The sequence below is a fragment of the Podarcis cretensis genome, assembly GCF_951804945.1.
Source record: "Podarcis cretensis genome assembly, chromosome: 7".
Taxonomy (NCBI): Eukaryota; Metazoa; Chordata; class Lepidosauria; order Squamata; family Lacertidae; genus Podarcis; species Podarcis cretensis.
The window spans coordinates 87,665,523-87,689,243 of NC_137176.1; the positions used below are offsets into that span (position 1 = coordinate 87,665,523).

A 23,721-nucleotide genomic window follows, 5' to 3' on the forward strand; every position below is an offset into this window, starting at 1 on the left:
CCCGTAGGCTCCTTAAGTGTATTCTTAGAATTAGGCAGGAGTGAAAAATGTTTCTCACTTCAGAAGAAAGCAAATTGAGAAGCTTCAACTTGCCTCACTAGGAGGTTACTCTACACAGTACCAAGATATATAGCCTAAATGTGGAGTACATTTTTCTGGTAAGAATTTCCACATAACTCACAAGGTAAAATTTGGCACAGCAATAAAGCAACTCCACTGCAATCACAAAGTCATGGGATAAGTATAAGAATACTCTTCCCACAGTTTCTGGACCCTGGGTGCTGATCAAAAGGCAGTTGAGATTACACATTCTGGTAGCACTAATCTCAGTTCATGACAAGGGCAAGCTTTTGAGGAACTTCTCTTCAGACAGACATGAAAAACTCTGCAATGCCTAAAATCCTTACACCATTTACCAACACCCAAACAAAAAGACTACATTCATTAACAATGCACAAAGTATAGAAAGCAAATGCATTCACAATGCTGTGCTTGTTGGGCTACAGAGCAGACTTTAACATGCCATATCAGATATTGTATTGCTGATTGCTATGTGGCATGCTGCTCTTTCCTTTAGGACATAAATTTCTAGGAAATCCAGGTAGAAATAGACGCATGCACTGTATGGTCTTTGAGGGCTCATAATTCACTCACATACTTTGTAGAATGCCCATACAGTATTCATTAAAAAAAAATGGAAAAGAACACATAATATCTACCTTAAGCAGATTTTTCAGTTCTTAGCAGTGGATGCCTTCTAAGAATAAGAAGGGTCTTGAAACCTGTAATAATAAATAGAATTAGTCAGGTATAATATCTTTCTTGACATATTGAAAATACAAAATGAAATGCATCATAAAAGCTATGAAGGAGCAAACTGCAACAAACTACAGTACAGATAATATTGATAAGATCTATCATATTGATATCCACAACAAAATACATCAGTGAAAACTACTTTTTATTTTGAATAAATCCAGAATTGCAAATTGGATATTTTCTGAATTAGAATGGCTTTCAGATTCACACAAGCATATACAGTGGTGCCTCGCAAGACGAAATTAATCCGTTCCGTGAGTCTCTTCGTCTTGCAGTTTTTTCGTCTTGCGACGCCCGGCTATTAGCGGCTTAGCGGATTAGTGCTATTAGCGGCTTAGCGGCTATTAGCGGCTTAGAAAAAGGGGGGGGAAAGGGAAAAAACTTGCAAGAACTCGCAAGACGTTTCGTCTTGCGAAGCACCTCAAAAGACGGAAAACTCTTTCGTCTAGCGAGTTTTTCGTCTTGCGAGGCATTCGGCTTGCGGGGCACCACTGTAAATGAGGCATTCGAAATTAGCCAGTTGTCAGTCGCTTTCTGCAACTCAGGAGCACCCCCCTGTGACCAAGCTGAAATCTGCAGTCACCAGAGGAGAGATCTGGCTGATTTTCAGCTGTGAAAGACATGTTGTGGTTGGAGCAGGAGGGGAGATCTGGCTGTTCAAAGAGAGTCTCTTTGGAGAAACAGAACTACTGTGTGGAAACACCCTTTAAACTGGTGCATATTCTATAAAATAGAGTATTTTAGAAATAGAAGGTGGTGTGGAATTTTATTATCTTTTAAGTGCAAGGGGTGCCAGTATAACCCATCAGCGTTTTATAATTCAAACTACAAGGTGTCGGTCTTACTTGCATTTTTACTGGAAGTGAAAAATGAAATAAAGAAGTGCCTTTTCTTGGGGAAACCCCATTTCATATGTCAAAATAAATGTTATGTTAGGGTTTCTTATAAACCAGCTTTGATGGTTTTCATGCTAAATCCAAGTTATCAATATAGAATGGTAGGTTTTTTGTTTTTTGTATTTTTGTGTTTTTTTAAGTGCAACCATTTCCCACAAATTTCCTCTCATCCATACTCATGGAGTTAACACACTACAGCTAAAATGATAATTTGAGGTAGGGGCAAACCTTCAAAGAAACCAAGCATCTTGAAATAGTGGAGCATCACCCTACCATTTACAGGGAAGTGCTTTGCTCTACAGAAATAAAAATATTAGAACTTGGAAAATAATCATGTTATGTAGGCATGAATGGACAGAGTAGACAATGTCCCTCACTGGCAGCTCCACCTATCACAGAAGCTGTGACATTGTAAACGGAAAGAAAAAGCTCGCCTCAGTGATAGTCAGTGTGGTGTAGTGGTTAGTGTCTGTAGAACTAGGACCTGGGAGACCCAGGTTCAAAACCTTACTCAGCCATGTTCACTGGTTGTGACTGTCCTAAACATGCCTAAACTTAAGTCCAACTGTGCTCTCTGTACAACCTGTTTTGCTATGGCTGGTTACAACCCTCCAAATACAAAAAAAATGTGAATAGAACCAAATAAATTCTCTAAGCAAAGTTATTCACAATTTTTTTAAAGATGCAGGTTTTGGCAAACTACCCACTCTGAGTAAAAGAGGTTCACAGTTTTTAACTTCTGCTAGAATGAAACTGCAGTCACGTCTCTTCTAGACTGCTTTTTCCACTTGATTGCTTCTTCATTTTAAAATAACTCGTCTTTCGTGCACAGTATTTATTCCATCTTCAGCTAAATGGCCCATCTTGTCTTCATTTGCTGTGTAATCATGTAAAAAAAAATGTTTCTAGACATATTGTGGCAACTGAAGCCTAATTTGAAGGTGCCATTTGGCTCCTAGCTCTTATATCTCAGTTGCTAACACTGTGTAAATGCCACCTCTGAGGTATTTCCAGAGAAATACCTTCCTCCTACTCCTTTTCAATGTTCAGTAAGAATTTGCTTCTAACTTAAACATCATTACAGTGGTACCGCCAATTACGAATTTAATTCGTTCCGGAGGTCCGTTCTCAACCCGAAACCGCTCATGAGGCATGCTTTCACTAATGGCACCTCCCACTGCTCCCAGCGAGCAACTTCCGTGCACATCCCGGGGCAAAGGTCACGACTGGGAGCATCTACTTCCGGGTTAGCAGAGCTCGTAACCCGCAGGGTTCACAAGGGGGACAATACGTAACACGAGGTTCCACTGCATCACATTTAGCACACAAGTACTGAAAAGCCATTTCTTATACAGTGGTACCTCGGGATAAGAACCTAATTCGTTCTGGAGGTCCGTTCTTAACCTGAAACTGTTCTTAACCTGAGGTACCACTTTAGCTAATGGGGCTGCTGCGCCGCCACCGTGCGATTTCTGTTCTCATCCTGAAGCAAAGTTCTTAACCCGAGGTACTATTTCTGGGTTAGCAGAGTCTGTAACCTGAAGCGTCTGTAACCCGAGGTTCCACTGTACATCTAAGAATCTGCTATACTTTTTGCTACTTCTTATCCTAGAAAGAATCAGTAGAGAGTTCATTTGTATCCAGGAGTCCTTCAGTACTAGACAGTTAATTAAAATCCAGTCTATGGCAAAGATTTTTGTTTACGGCAGGGAGGCCACACTAAGGCATGCTCTATTAGCATTCCAGCCTTACATTAGCCAATAATGATGAAATTGTAGTCTGCTTTACTACATACAGAACAGTAAAAAGAAAGATAGAGGGGACAGGAAATTGTGAGAAAATACTATTTCATATTTAGCATTTATATTTATCACTTTAGGGTGTTCAAAGCCATTTACATACCACAGCTTAGAAAACCCCTCATCAACTGTGTTAAGTAAATGAGAAAACACACCATATGCCCAATATAATGCTTTGTTTTTGACAAAACAGCCCCCAAGCAGTGCAATATACCAAACCACATAAGGCTTTAAGGCTTCCAAGCATGAAAAGTACTTGCAGGTGACAGGGCACAACAATGCTTTGCCAAAAGGGGGAGAGGGGAGAGGTGGATTAAGAAATTTAAATAACATTAATTTCTGGACTGATTGCAGTCAAGATTTCTAGGGAAGACCAGTAATTATTTTGACCACTGGTTGACTGTAAAACTCTGACTTCATGGAGCCTAATGGAACATTTTGAATGCCTGAGATCTGTTAGGACCCAAAATCTATTGCAGCCTTGTGTTTGTTATTCTTGCTATCTGCACACACTTCCCAAGTACCTAACTTTCACTACCCACAAAAAATGCCTTATGACTCATCACTTTCAGTTATGTTTCCAGTATTGACCTCGGTTACTTCTGGCCTCGTGCCTAACCATGCCCTCTAGCTGTTCAGAAACCTCTTCCTAAAATTATCATGATGTGCAGTTAATTAAAAAGACCCTCGTTAACATTTGCTGTCGCAGTCCTCATTATAGTATCCTCCCATTTCCTTTTGCTAGTTATCAAGAATGGTAGGGAAACTGCAGGGACTGAACCAATAAAAACTACTCTTTGTTCAACATCAAAGCTGAGCGAGACCAGGGCTTCAGGCTTATTGCCTATTTCAATTTCTAATGCAACACATACAAGCAATTTGCAGTACTGTATTATTTGCTAAACACAACACTTAACCTAAAATATAAGATACAAGGCGGCAAAATTCACTAGGAAATTACCAAGAGTCAATTTGTATGTGGAAAGAAACTGAGCAGACTGCAAGTAGAATACACAATGAAATTAGAAATGCACATTTTCAGACAGAAATACTATGGTGTCCTGTCTTTTCCTATGATTCTTCCCAAAGTTTCACACACTCTAAATCCCAATGCCATATACTCATGTCATCTCCCTTCTTCCTATCTCTCTGTCTCACACAAACACACACACTGCAATCCTAACTTCCCAGAAAGTCCCTCTTGTTGCCCACTTCCCTCCTCGCTCTCAGTTTGCAGATAAACCAAACCTCCTCACAAACAACCTTCCTCCCTATGTTCACTGGGAGAAAACAGTTCCACATGCAGTGGTTGGCTTAAGTCAGTTCATCTAGTAACGATGGGCTGCTTCAGCTCTTAAAAGCGAAAACTGGTTGGAAGGACAGAGGGGCGGGGGAAAGCTGAATGTAACCCTTGGACGTCCAAGTGAATTCTAGTTATGTAAGAACTGTGCAACATATGCTACATTAGTTCAATTCAAGAAAAGCATACAAATGCACAAATCCCAGCTCGAACACAGACAATATTCACAGTTTTAAACTATCCCACAACTCTCATTTGAAAAGGTCTTTCTAGACCATAAAAATAATTAAATAGCAGGAGACAGTAAAAAAAACACGTCTTTTTTTCCTGCCCCATCCATCCTCAAGAGTTAAGCTAAATAAAAAGGTAGCAAGGCAGTGGTTTCAGTTAAATCAACAGCCTTACATTTCATAACACAGGGTCCTCATATTGGGCCTACTTTACTGAACTGAGTCGTGCATGTTTAAAAGCATTCATCACCCAATCTCAAGAGCTCATACTCTTTAAAATAAGTTACAAATATGCCACTGTAATAGTCCATGCCAAACCTCAGATAAACTTCTACCAAAATTACGGTTCATAACTTCACGTATTATTGACATCAGAAAGGTAAAATGCACATATAGTCCTGAGGCTTTAAAAACATCACACAAGCAATTCACCCATTTCCATTCATAATCTTTCTTAGAAATTTGACACCAGCCCTTACCCTTTCTCTGGAAGTCACTCTGCCTCACCCTCTGGGGATCTCTTAGGGATGTTATCATGTGGGCGTTATCTTTCAGGGATTAGAGAAACAGTACTCAAAGGACCCAAGTGAAAGTGACTTCAGTCATGGGCAAATTGCTAGATAAGGAAGCCACTACATTTCTTATTGACTAAGTTTTGTTCTGGATAAGTTTAACAAGTTCACTTGCAGAGATGCTGTGTGTTATCAACTTCCCTTTTCTTAAGATTCACAGGATCTGACAAGACATCCTGAGAGCTTACTGGTAACTATAAAACACTTAGCGTTCATGCTTGTTTATCACACTTATATCCCACTTCTACAAGTAACATAGAATAGATTACCGTATTTTTCCCTCTATAACACGCAGATTTTTTCTCCTAAAAAGTAAGGGGAAATGTCTGTGCGTGTTATAGAGCGAATGTGTGGTCCCTGGAGCCGTTTGTCCCAAGTGCATGGCAAAAATCAGGCAAAAATCATATTGTGCTGTCACGGAGGAGAGAAGGCTGCTGCTTTCCTGCATTTTGCCTCAGGGTCTTACTGCCCACCCTGTTCTGTTTCAGTTGCTGTTTGCTCAGACGGAACAAAGAGCAGTGAAATCCCCTCCCCTCCAGGCAAGTAGAGAGGAAAGCAGAGCGTCCGCTCCGGTGCTGCTGCTGCTGCTGCTGCGTCTGGGGACTCGCAGGCAGCGGAAAACATGCAGATGAGAGAGAGAGAGAGGGGGGGGGGCTGGCTTGAGTGGGTGGGTGGACTTTTGCCTTCCTTTCCCCCCCCCTTTAAACCCCTCTCCTGCATTCTTAGCCAGCTGCTTCTCCGCACACCCCTCTCGTGCTCCTTGTCCCTTCTATATTTTTCCTTCCCTCCCCACTTAAAACGTGGTTACAAAGCACGGATCCACATGGATCCTCAGGATCTTTGCATTGGGTCAGCCCAAATTCACCATCAGAGCACATAGCATGTCCATGGCTACAGCCTGCCCCCCATAAATCACGCACCCACTGTTGCCTGGGGCTGCAATGGTGCAAAAACGTGGTTACAAAGCATGGATCCACATGGATCCTCAGGATCTTTGCATTGGGTCAGCCCAAATTCACCATCAGAGCACATAGCATGTCCATGGCTACAGCCTGCCCCCCAAAAATCACGCACCCACTGTTGCCTGGGGCTGCAATGGTGCAAAAACGTGGTTACAAAGCATGGATCCACATGGATCCTCAGGATCTTTGCATTGGGTCACCTCAAATTCACCATCAGATCACATAGCATGTCCATGGCTACAGCCTGCCCCCCAAAAATCACGCACCCACTGTTGCCTGGGGCTGCAATGGTGCAAAAACGTGGTTACAAAGCATGGATCCACATGGATCTTTGCATTGGGTCACCTCAAATTCACCATCAGATCACATAGCATGTCCATGGCTACAGCCTGCCCCCCCCCAAAATCACACACCCACTGTTGCCTGGGGCTGCAATGGTGCAAAAACGTGGTTACAAAGCATGGATCCACAGGGATTCTGAGGATTTTTGCATTGGGTCACCCCAAATTCACCATCAGATCACATGTCTGTGGCCACAGCATGAAGCACAAAAATGATACATCCACTGTTTCATTCAGAATGTTTTTTCCCTTGTTTTCCTCCTCTAAAAACGATGTGCGTGTTATGGTCAGTTGTGTGTTATAGAGCGAAAAATACGGTATATGGAATTATAATACTTTAACCTCATAAATCTGCAGGACAGATGATGAACCACAAAGCAGCAAGGCCTCACGGGCATATACCTTCCTGTCATTCCAAAGCCTTTCGTAAGTCACAACAATATATTTTTTTTTTTAAAAAAAAGCTTCTTATTGTCAGCTGCCTTGGAAGCCTATTGTCAGACAAAAAGGTGGGATATTAAATAAATTATCTGAAATAGATCTGGCTGAGAGGTAGCACCCGCCCCATGAGCATCATAGCAGAACAAAGAAAACCCATGGAATCAACATCCACTACTCACTGCTTTTATTATGCATAACCATCACAATAGTTTAAGGATATGTGATCAGCAGTACGTATTCATTCATTCAAGCACCAGGCCTCTATCCTGTGGCTCACAGCCTATTTTCATAGCTTGGCACAAGAGCTCAGGTAGTCTTCAAGGTATTGTGTCTCTGAAGCTGCTCAGGACTTTGTATATTAATCAGGGGCATACCTAGAGGTTGGCTAGAATTGCCCCTGCCAGTGATACAGGCCCAGGGTGTGTGTGTAAAAATTGTGTCTAGCTAGCTCGGAGCCCACTCACCCATCCATACACTCCCTGGGCCACTCCTCTGCTGCTCTGGGTGGCCAGGCAAGGTGTCCAAGACTCCTCTGGGTGCCTCAGTGGAAGAAACCAGTTGCCATCATGGGCCATCACAGCAGCCCCCACCTTTCTGGTCTGCCAGCTTATTAGAAGTGTGAGCAGAGCACTCAGCGGGAGGTGTTCATGGTGAGTTCTGGCAACTCTTTTTCTAGAAAAATAGTATTGGTGGTTACAATAAATTATACACCAAATTAAGTGCTAGTTTGTCATCAAATTACATTGGAAATCAACATGGCCCCCAAATCAGAAAAGCTTGAGTCCAAATTCTGAAATTGCAGAGGGAAAGTATAATATGTTTTGAATATGGGTGCTTATCAATGGAAGTTTATTGTTGAACAGGGACTCCTCATGCATGCGAATTTCTCACTGTGTGCTCACAATATTGTTGCTATCAAAACTGCCAACATTTAATTCAGATATTCATTTTCCAGAGGAAAGCCAGCAAGTGGAAGCGGGGAACCTGTTGCTGACAACTCATCTGAGCTAACCCTTACAATATTATGTGCCTACCTGGAAGCACACTTAAATGCCCAAATCACCTGAAGAAGAGTTCCAATTAGCCAGAAAGCTAAATCACAGCATTTTGAACACTAGTCTCTTTTGCTGCATGTCATTTAGGCAGCCTGATCAGCTGACCGATCCCAAAGGCCAAGAGGAGGTGCAAGGAAAAATCATATACTTGGAAGGAAAAAAACGCTGTCCATCCATATGACATGCCACACCAGCATGAAACACCAAAGTCCAGAACAGTATGGCAAAATCAGAAGGGGAAAACACACACACCAACAGGACACATAAAGCAAAGATGACTAAAGTGAACAAACCAGACAAAAGGATTAGCATCATACCTCTACCTACAGAGCAATCATAGAATCACAGCATCGTAGAATTGTGGAGTTGGAAGGGACCCCCAGAGTTATCTAGTCCAACCCCCTGCAATGCCCCATTCTTTGGGGGGGAAAGCAGGAATTTCTGGAATCTGTCAAAAGCAAAGGGGAGCAGGGCACTGAGACTTTTCTTGCCTTGATTGCAATCCAGAAGATCAAAACAAAAGGTTTCCCAAAAAGAAGAGAAAGCTGGCAGGTAGTGGCTTGCTTCTTCCCCCTACAACAGCTTGTATCAGTTCAACCCAACCTTTCAGCTTAATATTTGAACTGACAGGACTGAAATCTGGGACAACATCCCCTGCTCCTCCCCTTAACCAACGAACAGAGAAGGCAGTTATTGCCTAGCTAGGAAGATTGATGTGTTCCTATCTTTTTTCTGTTGCCAATGCAAAAGATTTTAAGATAACTCCTCATTCCTGGAAAGTGAAAACTTACAAGAGTTGTCCAAGTACAACATTATACAGAAAAGAGAAGCATGGCAAGATCTTTAGCTCTGGTCTTTCAAAGCCACTTGTCTTAAGGATTTTTGCTGACTAAACTAGTCTGTTCCTTGTACCAGTGAAAGGATGGAAAGCTATTCAAATACCCCCAAAAAGCACCAAAAAACCCCCTGAATGATTCTCCACGGAGTTTCTACGGCAAGATCAAATTTCACTTTATGATTGTGAAATTTAACATAACAAGAAATAGCCAGTTTAACAGATATAGACATTGAAACTAGAAACCAGTCTAGAAAGAAATAAGGAAACAGGAATAGAAATGCTTCAAAATTGTGAAAAACTTCAATATGTGAGTTGCCCACCAGAAAGAAAACACAAATATGCTTCCAATTAGAGCTGTGTGCAAATGGCCTTTTGAAATTCTCCACTCAATCTGTGAGTATGGAAACAAAGGACAGTGAGACCATTTCACCAAATTTCTCTATAAGGAAGAGACATTTTTCAGTATTTTCTCAGGCTTGAGGGGCTCATCATAAGCAGTGGCAGCAAAGCTTCTTTTCCCTTAGGTTTAATGTGATGCCATTGCAAATGACAGCATCATCAAATGTGTTGGCAGCCTAACCATCATTTTGCACCCTCCACAATCTTCAGACCTATTATTATTATTATTATTATGGAGCATGTAGGGTAGAAAGGGGGGATGGAAGACCACAAAAAAAGAAGAAAATTCCGAAGAGAAGCCTTTTTCTTACTCTCTCAGATAGATATCGGAAAAATGTCTTTAGAGAAATTTCAGCTCAATTCTACATTCAGTGTTGGAACTACTTTGACAAATTCTACTCAGAGTAGATGAGGGAAGTAACAACATAACTTTAAACTCCTGCTTCTTCATTGAACATTAAAAGTAAAATGATTAATTAAGCCCACCTCAACAGACTGGAGCATGTTTCTGCTGAAAAAAAGTAACTGTTATCAAGTTCTTCACAGGAATGTAGTAAGAACAGAATACTTTTTTATTTATGCATATAAGAATAATTAACATTTTAGAATATGTTTTAGCTGCTTAAGGTGCACCTCATGCATTAGTTCAGAAATTCTCACAAGCACCCTCTAAAATGTTCCTTATTTCAGATAAGAGCAAAGGAACCATGGTTTGCCTAAGCCCACATAGCACATGTTCAGACAATACTTTCCCCACAATACACACACAACCCTGGAACACCAGAAACAGCTTTTTAGGCTCACACACTTGCTCCTCCATCTAACAACATTGCAACCTGTTCTCATAGCAGCTAGCCAAATGCCCATGTTAAGTCCACAAGTGGAACATGAATGCATCAGCAGTCTCCTCACAATCCTATTTTAAAGCCATCACTAACTACATGCTGTGTGAAGTAGCAGTTTCTTTTGTATGTCAGCCCAACATCCAGCTTCATTGGATGGCACCAAGTTCTAGCATTATGAGAGAGGGGGGAAAGCTTTTCTCTATCCACTTTTTCAACACTGTGCACAATTTTATACATCTTTATCATGTATTCTATCACTCAGCAAAACTAAAAACCCTCAAATGCTGCAATCTTTCCACACAGGGGGGTTGCTCCATTCCCTTGATCATTTTGGTTGCCCTTTTCTGAACATTCTCAAGCTCTACAATATCTTTGAGGTGAGGAAATCTCAATTGCACACAGTCACACCACAGATTTATACAATAGCATAAGTTTTATTTTCAGTCCTTTCCCCAATTATCCCTACCATGGCATTCACTTTTTTCACAGATGTTGCACACTGGGTGAAGATCTTCACTGTGCTATCCACAACAACCCAAAGATCTCTTTGCTGGACAGTGACCACCAGTACAGACCTCATGAGCATCTGTGTGCTCATATATATACACATACACACAGTGCTTTTTCTGGGGGTACGAAGGGGTAAGTACACCCCTAAACATTTTGTGAATCTAAGTTTGGCCTAACTGAGGGGCAGTATTTCAATATCAGTAGGAAAATGTGAGTACCCCTAAACATTTTTTAGAAAAAAGCACTGTGTATACACATGTGCACACACACGTGTGTGTGTGTGTGTGTGTGTGTGTGTGTGTGTCCCAATGTGCATCACTATACACATGCTTACACTGAAGTGCATCCTTTGATGTTTTGATGTGCTTAGACAATAATGAAAAAACAAGAGCATCCGGTGGATATTTGAACCCAATTGCATGGTTCAGACATAACAGGAGCCACATGAGTAAGTTGTGGTTAGCCTCAGGCTTCCCCAACACACACACATTTGTACACCAGGAGGTAAAAATAGGAAACTTCAGTTATCCAATTTTAAACAATCTCAGTGCAATCCACAGTGCATCCAACCTCTGTCCTGCAGCTTATTAAAAAATTATTGAACAAGCCAGGGACAGAAAGCTTTGTTTGATCCTGGTTTGGTTCTCACTAGAGTTTAAACAAACCACTATTGCCAGATATCAGCCTTAACAGGGAAATACAGCTTGCTTAAAATTGAAAACCTCTCATCTTTTCCATTTGCTCATGGAAGAAGAGGAGCATGAGACCCTGGCTCAGCATAGCTCGTTCACGCAACAGGAAACCATGGTTGGGCAAGAGATCCCATGTTCAATAAACCATAGGCTAACCCTACTCAAATGTTGCCTTCCAAAGTACAATGTAAGTTCATATAAAAAAATTGTCCAGTAGCACCTTAGAGACCAACTAAGTTTGTTCTTGGTACAGTGATACCTCGGGTTACATACGTTTCAGGTTACATACGCTTCAGGTTACACACTCTGCTAACCCAGAAATAGTGCTTCAGGTTAAGAACTTTGCTTCAGGATGAGAACAGAAATCAGGCTCCGGCGGCGTGGCAGCAGCAGGAGGCCCCATTAGCTAACGTGGTGCTTCAGGTTAAGAACAGTTTCAGGTTAAGAACGGACCTCCAGAACGAATTAAGTACTTAACCCGAGGTACCACTGTATAAGCTTTCATGTGCATGCACACTTCTTCAGATAGCTGAAGGTATCTGAAGGTAGTGTATCTGAAGAAGTGTTCATACGCACAAAAGCTTATACCAAGAACAAACTTAGTTGGGTCTCTAAGGTGCTACTGGACAATTTTTTTTAATTTTTTATATATATTTTGACTGCGTCAGACCAACACGGCTACCTACCTGAATGTAAGTTCATGTCTCTTCACCAATACAGTACCCTACACCAATTTTCATTACCTCTCATACGTATATGATGGTAGTATCAATAATACATTCAAAAATCTCAATTTCAAAAGCAAACCTGAGAGTTTCTCTCTTCTAGTTACATTTTTGAAAGAAAGTTAGTAACAGAGCTACACGAATACTGAACAATGGCAAGCATACAGCAAATGTTCGGTTCTAGCAGCTCCCTTTTAAGCATTTTTTTTAATCAACACTGCTGATTCTTGAAGTAACTATCTTACTACATCACACTTCTGAAGGCAGTTATCAGCAACTTTCCTGTGCCATTACTCAAATTACAAATTGTTTGCTATATTTGATGAAAGCCATATACACAGTTCTTAAGAGATGTGAGAGGATTTGCAAAATCCTATTATCTCCGATCTGTAGGCAGCAGCATACCAAATATTTCTGTCATTCTGAAAGACCCACACTGATGCTTTGAGATTCTTGCAATAGTGGAGGAAGCAATATTTATGGAAATTTCCAACTTCCCTGGATGTTTACACATATTAGTATCAAAATTAAATTAAAAGATTCATCCTTCGTCACCAAGAGGCTTGCTGAATCTACAAACTGAATTGTTGCTTTTGATGTCTCTTCTGATTCGTCCTCAAAAACTAGAAATCGTTTACATGAGAACACGCTCTTAATACCATGCCATTTACTTGAAAAACAGGATATGATTACATCACCCCTGGAAACAGGACTACAGTGACCAGATTCAATCAACAACAGGGGCTCTTGAACATTTAATAGTTGTGAAGAGAGAATTTCAGCAGGTGCAGTTGTTAGTCAAATCACAGCATTAAGAAAATGCCACATGTATGCCATAATCCCTCCTTCTACTCAGTAATAAAGATCTTTAGAACTTTTCAAGGCAAGTGAATACATTTTTACTTTTTGGGGAGAGGAACAAATCTCCTCTCTTAACATTAACTGATGTTCCGTTTAAAGCATTTAAATAACTGCTTTGGTTTTCACACAAAAATGATGCATTTTAGTGACTACACGGTGGGATAGATGCTGCTACACAAACACAATGCTACTCAGTTATAAAGAACTGCAGCATCACAGATCATTGCTTGTATCACAGAACCCTGAACCAGCAAATTGATAACACAGAAGTGCAATTATACACAATGAAGAGCAGTGTTGTAACTTAGGTTCATATGAGACTGTCAGCAAAAGGGAAGCCAAGGCTTGTGATATCAGGCCCTGCAGCTGGAATGAAAGAAACTATGATACACTGAACAGAACTGACCTCAGGCACCTGGGTTCACATCCTAGTTCAGCTGTAGACTCAGTAAGGAGAGGAGAAATAATTCTCGCCTCAACATTCAGTAAAGCACAAATGAAGAAAAGTTGAAAGGATGAACAAATTAACTAAGATGTTGCTGGCCTTGATCCTTTAAATGGCGGACAAGTTATAAATTCTATCATTTAACATACACAGAGGGTGTCATTTAAGAAAGGAGTGTGGGGAGGGAAGAATCAAAGCTAACTACTTCCAGATGTGGGGGTGGGGAGGGGGAGTGGAAAGCTTGCAGTACGGATGTTCATCATGAACAATGAACTCTGAAATCTCCACTGGCAAACTTTCTGCTTTCAGCTTAAACTCCCTTCCAATATCTTTATTATGGTACTACATATATTGCCAGAAACTCAACTGCAGATCAGCAGTACAAGAGCCCAGTATTGGTATTATAGCCTATACTACTGGAAGAAAAGTAGTTTCAGTTAAAAAAAAAAAATTCAAGTAATACAGAACTGCCTAGTTCACAAAATCCCTAGCTTTGTATGTTAGAACTGGCCAATATACTAATCTAGAACAAATAAATGCAAAACCAGCAATATATTTAAAAGTTAGAAAAAGAGAAGCATGGGCTGGGAGGAACAACGCACAAAATTATGGATTAATTTTACTATATACACATGATCTGGAAATGAGTTAAGATTATTTTGCCACTGTGCCCATCTCATTGTGGGGAGAGTGTGAAGAAGAGAGGGTGATTCAGTCCATTTACACTGGATTTGGATCGTTTCCTCCTCAAAATCTTTCAGAAAAAAACCTGCCTTGGGTGAATAACACACCACCACCACTGCAAAACACACAAGCACACATACACTCCCCCTTTCGGAGGCTACCCTTTCCCCTGTGGATCAGGCAACCTGAATATTTTTTTTTTTACTATTTGGCCAAAAGATGTGCACACGAGAAATCTCAGCAACTTCCCTTGCAGTCTTCCCACTCTCACACACAAACACACACACCACTCCCCGTGTTGCTTAAGATGCACACGCCGACCCACAACTCTCCATGCTACAGGTTATAATAAGCGTGTTTCGGAGACGGATGCATCCCAGACTGGAGGGCCGCCCCGCCCTTTTCGTTTACTTTCCCCACAAGCGACCCCCTTCACACGCCCCAGGGGCACTTAAGGCCTACACGGCATTCCTCGTGAACTCCCGTGGATCTTCCACACTTCGCAAAGGCTGGGTCAGGAACGAAACACGGGGGGGGGGGGGGGCGGGCGGCGGCCGGGTGTGGATCACCCAAAGGAAAGGTTTATTATTTTTAGGCAGCTTCGTTTCCTCTTCCCTGCTTTTGTGGGGGGGGGGGGGGGGGAGAGAGAGAGAGAGAGAGAGAGAGAGAGAGAGAGAGAGAGAGAGAGAGAAAGGGGGGGGGGGGAAGCGGCTTGGTTTCTCTTTCCTTCGCGATTCCAGAGAGAAATCAAAGAGCCCCGAAGTTTGCAGAGCTCGGATGATGGGCCCTTTTGTTAGTGGAAACACACAAAAACCACAGCGGCTGACGTGCAAACCACAACACCTCGGGGGACGCTTCCCCCTCCACACACACACACACACACACACACACACACACAAAACTCTCGCCCCCATTCAAAAAGCCACGGCCGCTTCACCTTTGCACCCACCCACCCCATACACACCCCCTGGCGGAGCCCTGCCCCACAACCCTCCCCTCCATCTCTCTCCGTGTGTGACATAAAGAGACCCTCCGGGATGGAAAACTCCCTGTTTACATGTTATTCCATTGCCTTCCCTCAGGAGGAGGAGGAGGAGGAGGAGGAGGGCGCGCCTTTCGGAGCCGTCACCCCATTCCCACAACCGCTTCTTCCCTCCCCACACGCATCCACGCTCCCTTCCAAACTGGCCGCCCCCGCCTTTCCTCCTCCTCCTCCTCCTCTTCCCCTCACGGCTGAAGGGGGCTGAGAGACTCACCCGGCGAAGCCCTGAGGCGCCGCGGTCATAAGAGCCGAGCGTCCATTCGCCCGCCTCCCTCTTCTTCTTTCCTTCCCTTCCCTTCCCTTCCCCCGCGGGTCGTTCCGCCGGTCGCTTCCCTCAGCAGGAGGAGGAGGAGGAGGAGAAAGCTGCTCCTTCTCCCGCTTCCCAGGCCGCTCCGCCCGCCCGTCCCTCAGCCAGCCAGCCGGCCTCCCTCCCTCCCGGCGCGCTGCACCATGGGATGCGCCGCCGACGCCGCCGTTGCCCTCACATATATACACATACAGACACGCGCCCGCCCTCGCGCGCGCCCGCGCGCTCTCTCTCTCTCTCGCTCTCTTCTCCCTCTCTCCCTCGCCTTTCCCTCTCCACTTCGTTCCCGGCGCCTACAACATGGCCGCGAGCGACTGCGCGGCGAGGGAGCGGGAGCGCGCGGCCCCGCCCCACCCCCGCCGCCTTGAGCGAGGGGCGCTGGGGGTGAGGGTGGCGCGCCTCCGCCCAACGCGCGGTCCCCTCCTCACGCCGAAGTATCCGCCACTCTCTCTCTCTCTCTCACACACTCTCTCTCTCTCTCTCTCTCTCTCTCTCTCTCTCTCAGGGGAAGAAATCAGAAACTTCTCCTCAGGGGGTGTGTGTGGGGGGGAAAGGTCGGCAGGTAGATAGACACCTGATAGTACAATAGCCTTTTGGTTTCCTTGCGAATGTCCCCAGTCCTCAAAACACTCTGCGCTTCGATTTTACTAAAAAAATAAATAAATTCCTTCCAGTAGCACCTTAGAGCAGTGGCGTAGCGTGGGGGGTGCAGGGGGGGCCGGCCGCACCGGGCGCAACATGGGGGGGGGCGCTCACACTCGCAGCTCTCTGCCCCTACTAAAATCCACGGGTTAGGGGGTGCAAATTACTTGCCTTGCCTTGCCCCGGGTGCTGACAACCCACGCTACGCCACTGCCTTAGAGACCAACTAAGTTTGTTACTGGTATAAGCTTTCATGTGCATGCACACTTCTTCAGATCCCCACACACACACACACACACACTATGGCAGACCAACAAAGCTACCTACCTGTAACTTCAATTTTACTGTATGCTTCTGAAACGGACTATTTACAGTGGTACCTCGGGTTACATACGCTTCAAGTTACATACGCTTCAGGTTACAGACTCTGCTAACCCAGAAATAGTACCTCGGGTTAAGAACTTTGCTTCAGGATGAGAACAGAAATCGTGCGGCAGCAGCAGGAGGCCCCATTAGCTAAAGTGGTGCGTCAGGTTAAGAACAGTTTCAGGTTAAGAATGGACCTCCCGAACGAATTAAGTACGTAACCAGAGGTAAAAAGGTAAAGGTACCCCTGCCCATACGGGCCAGTCTTGACAGACTCTGGGGTTGTGCGCCCATCTCACTCAAGAGGCCGGGGGCCAGCGCTGTCCGGAGACACTTCCGGGTCCCGTGGCCAGCGTGACATCGCTGCTCTGGCGAGCCAGAGCCGCACACGGAAACGCCGTTTACCTTCCCGCTGGTAAGCGGTCCCTATTTATCTACTTGCACCCGGAGGTGCTTTCGAACTGCTAGGTTGGCAGGCGCTGGGACCGAGCAGCGGGAGCGCACCCCGCCGCAGGGATTCGAACCGCCGACCTTTCGATCGGCAAGTCCTAGGCGCTGAGGCTTTAACCCACAGCGCCACCAGAGGTACCACTGTATAAACAGCAACTCCTGGAAAGATTCCATCAACGGTGTCTCTGAAAATTTTTACACATCACTTGGGAAGACAGGTGAACTTCCAGTGTACTGGAAGAAGCAAAGATCACCAATGCTGAAGCGATGATTCTTCGACGTCAACTTCATTGGACCGGTCATGTTGTGCAGATGCCTGATTGTCGTCTTCCAAAGCAACTACTCTATTCCGAACTTAGAAATGGAAAACGTAATGCTGGTGGTCAACAAAAGAGGTTTAAAGACTGTCTCAAGGCAAATCTTTTAAAAAATGTAGTATAAACACCAACAATTGGGAAACACTGGCCTGCGAACACTCCAGTTGGAGAACAGCCTTTACCAAAGGTGTCATGGGCTTTGAAGACACTCGAACTCGGGACACAAGGGACACAAGGGAGAAAGAGGAAGGCACACTTGGCAAACCCTCACCATGATCAACTCCTGCCCGGAAACCAATGTCCCCACTGTGGAAGGACGTGTGGATCCAGAATTGGCCTCCACAGTCATTTACGGACTCATTGTTAAAACCATGTTGCTGGAAGACAATCTTACTCGGCTATGAGTGATCGCCAAAGAAGAAGAAAGAAGATACCTGAGGAGGGAAGAAGGGAATATCTGCCTTCTATGTCAGCGTGTGTGTTTATCTGTGATTACATTTTTACGCCGCCTTTCTTCTCAAGGAGCTCCAGGTGACATATGACAGCAACAGCAGGAGAGGCAGAAGCTCCCCTAAAATAAAATAAAATAAAGTCTTACAAAGTATTGGAAGGGACCACATGGGGGCTCAAACCCACAAATATCCTGGATAAGCGAGGAAAGAAAACGGCCCCCACCCACCCAGTAGCCCCACAGGGAAAGAAATCACAACAACTTTTCCTAAGGGTGAAGGGGAGGAAAAGAAAGGCTGGCCGCTATAGAGGTACCTGGGAATAGCTTCTTGCAAGAAAAGGGTTGCAAGAAAAGCTCAAGAACTTTGCCACTCCCCCCCCCCCAAAAAAAAAAACAAAGCTCAATAACTTTGAGCAAAAAAAACAAAAACAAAAAAAACAGCTTGACATCTTTGCAAAAAAGAAAAAAGTTCAACTTTTCTGTCCGGATTTGCACTTTTTGAAATATGGCAACCCTATACTGTCTGTTTGTCTGTCTCTCTGTGTGTGTGTTTGTATATATATATATATATATATATATATATATATATATATATACTGTATATATAATTGCATTTATATGCCACCTTTCTTCCAAGGAGCTCAAGGTGGCATACAGCAGGAGGAGGCAAGGTGGTAGAGGCTCCAGACTCTCCTACAAAAAGTAATAAATCATTGTTAATGAGTATCAAGCACTCGTCAAACGAGGACAGAAATCCCCCCCAGTAATAATTCCCCCCCCCAAAAAAAAATCACAACTTTCCCTGTGGGGGTGGGTGTTGGAAAGGTTGACATATAGGTAGTTCAGATAAGAACAGGGAAAAGCAATCATTAAAAAGCAATTAAACTTTAACAAAGTTTATCTAGATGGATATAGATAGATTAGAAACATACAGATAATGACCATAAAAACAGCACAACAGCAGCCCTTTCATTAAAAGCAGTCACTTGCCAAAATGCTGTTGAAATAAGGTGGCCTTGACCTGCTGATGGATGGAAAGCAAGGAGGGAGCCAGTTTGGCTTCTCTAGGGAGGGCGTTCCAAAGTCTGGGAGCAGCCACCACTAAGAAGACTTACATTTAAATGCCAACCTTCTTCCATGGAGCTTAAGGTGACATGCTTGGTTCACCCGGTGCTCTTTTTTATACTCACAACAGCCCTGTGAGGAATGCTAGGCTGAGAGACGGGGACAGCGACTAGCCCAAGGCCACCCAATGAGTTTTCTACCTGTGTGGGGTTTTGAACCCTGGTCTGCCTGGTCCTAGTCTGACAAACTCGCCTCTACACCATGCCGGCTCTCTAGGGCTGTCCAAGGTACCCTCTGCCTGGAACTGTTTAAGAGGGTAGGGCACCCATTTTTGCACCCATGTGGGATGCGGGTGGCGCTGTGGGTTAAATCACAGAGTCTAGGACTTGCCGATCAGAAGGTTGGCGGTCCGAATCCCTGCGACGGGGTGAGCGCCTGTTGCTCAGTCCCTGCTCCTGCCAACCTAGCAGTTCAAAAGCACGTCGTGCAAGTAGATAAATAGGTACCGCTCTGGCGGGAAGGTAAACGGCGTTTCTGTCCACTGCTCTGGTTCGCCAGAAGCGGCTTAGTCATGCTGGCCACATGACCTGGAAGCTGTATGTCGGCTCCCTTGGCCAATAAAGCAAGATGAGCGCCGCAACCCCAGAGTCGGTCACGACTGGACCTAATGGTCAGGGGTCCCTTTGCCTTTGCAGTTGTTGGCAGGCAGTGATTTTGGTACCTGATCCTGCTAGTCAACCTAGTGCCTAAGACCCTGAGGTGAAGGGGATCCAGGTTCAAATGTTATCTCAGCCTTCCATTCATTTGTCTTTTGTAGCATTGTTCTGGTCTTGAAAGCAAAGGAATTTAGGGCAGTGTTTCCATGTACAAAGACAGAGACGGGTGCCACAAAGTCACTTTCATGGCTGCTGAATGGCCATTGGAAGCCAGATCTCCCAAGTCCAAGACTGATATGCAGCCCACAAATTCTCAGTGGCACACTGCACATTGCCTGTTTATCCAGAAGTGAAAACCCCACATTTGCTCATACGGGCTTTAAATGGGGACGCAGGTGGCGCTGTGGGTTAAAGCCTCAGCGCCTAGGGCTTGCCGATCGAAAGGTCGGCGGTTCGAATCCCTGCGGCGGGGTGCGCTCCCGCTGCTCGGTCCCAGCGCCTGCCAACCTAGCAGTTCGAAAGCACCTCCGGGTGCAAGTAGATAAATAGGGACCGCTTACCAGCGGGAAGGTAAACGGCGTTTCCGTGTGCGGCTCTGGCTCTGGCTCTGGCTCTGGCTCTGGCCAGAGCAGCGATGTCACGCTGGCCACGTGACCCGGAAGTGTCTCCGGACAGCGCTGGCCCCTGGCCTCTTAAGTGAGATGGGCGCACAACCCCAGAGTCTGTCAAGACTGGCCCGTACGGGCAGGGGTACCTTTACCTTTACCTTTAACCATGTCTCCTCAGAAGTCCTATTTATTTCAACAGTTTTACGCCTAGGTAAGTAGGGTTAAGATTGGAGGCTAAAGAACACTAAGCAAGTCACTATCTCTCAGTCCCTCTTCTGCAATATATTCCGCAATAATAACTAATACTGCAGAAGCAAGACAACTGCATTTACTAACAATGAAACAAGAAGAACATATCCACAGGTGCTATAAAAAGATCACCACCGAGAGGCGTAAAGCAATTGAAAGGGAGAAAATCTATTCTCTGCAGTAGCAAAATGAAGTTGAAGTCTGAAATGGGTTGGGCGGTTTCCAAGAGCAAACTAGTCTTTTTAGCTCCTGTGGATATTTTCCTCTTATTTTCATCAGATAACACAGCACCTTAAAGAGCTCTTGCAAAGATTACCAAGATAGGTGTGTGAAGATTTCAACACTAAAGCCCCCTATTAATTATAAATATATAATTATTGTTAGCTTATTTGCCTCTGTTTCAGTTTGGCTGCTGTACTGCTGTATGACTCAGGGTTATGACTCTGGCTTTTCCTAGACTGAGTAAATAGCTGCCTCAGGTGGCACAATTCAAAGGGGAGCTGTCATACCGGAAGCAGGATACAGTATATGTCCAGATTCTCATGCTACTTCTGAAATGTCCTGTCCAACCCCTTCAGCCAGCAGCAAAGTTAGGAAGTGTCTTCTTTGCAGCAAATTGAATGTAGCTTATATTTTACTTTTGGCATGTCACTCCAAACATTGCTACAGGCTCAAGCGACAAGTGATCCACATGAACCAGACTTTTCCTTACTTGTGATCACCAGACCAACTCTGTATTACAAAGAGGTCTGCAAACGTAACATTGAAGGCTGGCAACATCAAGCACGCCATGCGGGAATCCCCTGCAGTCAACCACAGTGCCTGGAGATAATCAGTGAGGTCCTGTATCCACAGCAGTGACCAAAGGAGGAATGACTACTGGGAGGAGCACAGAAAGAAGAAACGCCGTGGTGCACCTGCATCAGCACAACCGAATGCCTTCATCTGTCCCAGCTGTAACAAAACATGTCTCTCCTGTATTGGTCTCTACATCTATAGCAGGCGCTGTAACTCTCCAACGGTTTGACTTCAGCCCTAAAGGCACATTCGTCCATTGTCTCCTGAAACAGACAGATGCCAGCCAACCAGGTCACTTAGAAAAAGTGCCACTGTGATCATGTAGCTCATGAAAGTGTGTGAGCTCAGCAGCCCCGCACAAAACTTGAAGTACTCACAGGGGTCCACTTTTTCATTGATATTTAGCTACACCCTCAGCAGCTCAACTCAGACTGTACAATGGAAAAGCCTTGAGACTGGTGTTATTTGGAACGCAAGCAGCTATAAACATAAAAAAAACCCCACTTCCCTATACAGGACAACCTTCAGGTGTCTTCTAAAGGTTGTATAGCTACTTATCTCCTTGGCTTGGGGATTGCATAACTCTATACCCACCATCATTTCTCCGATGAAAATAGGTACCTCCTAAGAAAAAGGAGGACATTCAATGATCAAATCAGAAACCAGGATGGCTCCTATAAATCCAGGACTATCCCTGGAAAATAGGGACGCTTGGAGGTTCTGAAATTCTAAACCAGTTGCAACCACTGAACAAACTTCAGTGACATCTCTGCACATTTCAGTGGTAGTCACAGCCTAAATTATAAAGACATTCATTGAGATTTACTTGGTCTGTATCCAAGAGCAAAGATGACAGCATTCTCACTAAACAGAGCTTGTAAGAATACTGACCCAGGAGGAAGCACACCAAAGCTACACTCATCAATGTCCCTGGGAAAATAGATTCATCAATGAGAGGTGGAGCTTCATGCTTTAAATTGCAAGCTCTGTGCTTTAAATCCTTCACAGACAATATGCCTTTTTGCAAACATGGTGGAAGTACATGGTTCTATCTTGATTAGACAAGTGCCAAGTGATAACACAAGCCATTTTGCAAACGTGAATTATGATGGACTGGTCAGCTTGCATTGCTATGGCACTAATACAGGAGAACACAATGTTTGAATTTATACCAATCTTTTTATTCCCACCCACACCATTATCTCTTTTAATTTTCCAGCTGTTTAATAAACCTGCAAATCCTTGTGCTATATTGGTATAAACAATAAAATAATAATGAACTTAATTACAGCATAACATTAATTATCTTTTCCATTACTGAATGAGGATGTGGAAGGGGGGAGAGCAGCTTTATGCAGAAAATGAAAATAGTAATCTAGTATTTTACAGCTTAGCAGTCTTGAGCTGTACTGCAAGGGAGTAAATATTCATTAAAACAGCCAAGGCTGATCAAGCTGAAGGGAGACAAGTTATTTGGAACTGCAGGGCTATTTCTCTGAATTGAAATAATGTGGATTTTAAGTCGGGGGTGGGGGGAAGAGTTCAGTAAGTTAGAAATATAACATTAAAATCCACAGCGAATTTCTTCTCCGCAAGCAGATAAATTTAATACATATTAATATTAAAAGAGATTTCCCCTCAAATGAAGGTGGCTGTCAGCTTGATCCTCCAAGTGGCTCATTCTTCTACATCAGTGCTTACACTTCTGCAAGTAAATAACTTGGTATTATAGTTGAAGAAAGGAGATGCCCAGCTGTTCACTGTGTGAGCTCTTTCTCAATGTGTTTTGCATACACTGTATTTTCACTGTCTTCTTCATAGGTGGCTGCGGTAGTATTACCTGGTCATGTATGGGAGTCCTCCTATACTATCGAATCCCTGGAAAATAAGCTGGAATTGGGGCAAAGGGGCTTTGATTATTTCTTCTCAGACTTGCTATAAGAATGAAAAGGACAAAACGAAAAGAAACCAGTAATTAAAGCACCCTCTTCTGGCCTTTGTGGAAATGTTAAACTAAAGGCACAGAAGCCCTTAAAGGCCTGATTAAGCACATCACCTTTCCACAAAAATTGCCATAAGTCAGGTATAAAAAACATGGGAGGGCAAAACACTGCAATGTAAACAAGCTTACAATTATGTAATCTGGATGCTCGGTGGTGTGTGTGTGTGTGTTTTTGTGAGCAAAGCATGTGCATTCCAGAAAAAAAGCTAGTTTAGAAGCAGCTTCATTGTGGAATGCCCAGGAGGCTCTTATGTTACACTTTCCAGAAGTCTTTTCAGTATGCAGAGTCCCCTACTATATGACGGCCTCTGCCTGTCATTGTGGCAACATTAAATTAAGGCTTATACTCCGATG

The 23,721-nt window shown here is 43.9% G+C and overlaps 1 protein-coding gene across 3 annotated transcripts in view; it reads right to left on the reverse strand.

The window, feature by feature from the left end:
* Nucleotides 1–15,974, reverse strand: part of PTK2 (protein tyrosine kinase 2) — a 202,166-nt gene extending 186,192 nt beyond the window's left edge. For 2 of the 3 annotated variants that reach the window (XM_079984199.1, XM_079984197.1), the window contains exons 1-2: nucleotides 15,671–15,866; nucleotides 720–782 (exon numbers count right to left, since the gene is read on the reverse strand). The gene's annotated coding sequence lies outside the window, so the exon portion shown is untranslated. Of the gene's footprint in view, nucleotides 1–719; nucleotides 783–15,670; nucleotides 15,867–15,955 lie in introns of those variants that run through there. The other variant, XM_079984198.1, reaches the window with a different exon arrangement.
* Between the last annotated feature and the right edge of the window lie 7,747 nt (nucleotides 15,975–23,721).